This window comes from Alligator sinensis, unplaced genomic scaffold, assembly GCF_000455745.1.
Source record: "Alligator sinensis unplaced genomic scaffold, ASM45574v1 scaffold288_1, whole genome shotgun sequence".
Lineage (NCBI taxonomy): Eukaryota > Metazoa > Chordata > Crocodylia > Alligatoridae > Alligator > Alligator sinensis.
The window spans coordinates 4,367,097-4,368,552 of NW_005841876.1; the positions used below are offsets into that span (position 1 = coordinate 4,367,097).

At 55.1% G+C, this 1,456-nt stretch overlaps 1 protein-coding gene across 3 annotated transcripts in view; it reads left to right on the forward strand.

The window, feature by feature from the left end:
- The first annotated feature begins 1,245 nt into the window (after positions 1-1,245).
- TFDP1 (transcription factor Dp-1) overlaps positions 1,246-1,456 on the forward strand; it is a 76,059-nt gene continuing 75,848 nt past the window's right edge. For 2 of the 3 annotated variants that reach the window (XM_014527897.2, XM_006017259.3), the window contains exon 1: positions 1,246-1,411. The gene's annotated coding sequence lies outside the window, so the exon portion shown is untranslated. The remainder of the gene's footprint in view (positions 1,412-1,456) is intronic. The other variant, XM_006017258.3, reaches the window with a different exon arrangement.

Genomic DNA, 1,456 nt, shown 5'->3' on the forward strand with positions numbered 1-1,456 from the left:
AGAGGGCAATGAAAATGGTTCAGGTTCAGGGGCTGAGGGAACTGGGCTTATTTAGCCTAGAAAAGAGAAGTCTGAAGCAGCCTTCAACTACCTGAAGGGGGGTTTGAAAGAGGATGGAGCTAGACTGTTCTCAGTGGTTGCAGATGACAGAAGGAGCAATGGTCTCAAGTTGCAGCAAGGGAAGTTTAGGTTACATATTAGGAAGAATTTTCTCACTAGGTGGGTAGTAAAGTAGTGGAACAGGTTACCCAGAGAGGTTGTAGACACTCCACCCTTGAAGGTTTTTAAGACCCATCTAGACAAAGCCTTGGCTGGGATGATCTGGTTGGGGTGGTCCTGCTTAAGCAGAGGGTTGGACTGGATGCCCTCCTGAAGTCCCTTCCAACCCTAATTTTCTCTGATTCTATGATACACACTTCTAAGCAGTACTTTTGTACCTACTTGTAAGGTAGGCAGGTACCAAGTACAAGCTATGCATAAAAATTCTCCATATCTAATCTAAACTTCCCTTGCTGCAACTTGAGATAATTGCTCTGCCACCACTGAGAACAGTTTAGCTCCATCCTCTTTCGACCCCCTCTTCAGGTAGCTGAAGGCTGCTCTCCAATCCCGCTTCAGTCTTCTCCAGACTAAACAAACCCAGTTCCCTCAGCCTCTCCTCAGAAGTCATGTGCCCTAGCCCCCAATCCATTTTCGTTGCCTTCTGCTGGACTGTCCAATTTATCCACATCCTTGACACGAGGCTTGAAAAAGAACTGCCTTGTGTTAACTCGTTCCATGCTGTGACCCCTAATTCTTGAGCTGAGAATTTAGGATTCCAAGAGGGATGGGGCATCGGGAGCTAGCGAGCAGGGGAGTGAGGAGCGTCCTGGACCTGGAAGCTGTACCTAATACAGGAGAGTGGGGAAAATCCTGGCCACAGCCAGACCTGCTCTCTGTCATGGGGCAAGATGGGCCTCGGCTCCGGCACCCAGCCCGTGGCAGCTCTTCTGAGGTCTGGTGCTGACAGCAAGGCAGCCAGCCCTCGCTTAAAAGAACACCCGTGGGAGTGGGAGAGAGGAGAAAGGCAGTGCGAGAGCTTTCCCTAGTACCACGCGGGCCTCCCTCCCCACACCGCCGTCGTGGGGGCGGGGCGCTGCTGCCCCGCCCCCTCGCGTGAGCCCACGTGCCGCAGGCCAACAGCCTCCCGCCGCGCCGCTCTCGCGCCCATGCTTCCCGCGCGGCCGCAGCAGGGGGCGGGGCGAGAAAGGAAGAGTCGGAAGGCGCGAAAAGCTCGCGCATGCGCGTTTCCCTCCCCCCTCCCCACGTCAGGGGCGGAGGATGCCCCGGGCTCCCCGCGTGTGGCCGGGCGAGGCACGTTCTCCCCCGTGACGTCAGCGCGCAGCGTCACGCCGGGGGGACGCACAAAAGTGTAAGTTTCAATTTTTTTTTTTTTTTTATCCTCCCTCTTGCCAAC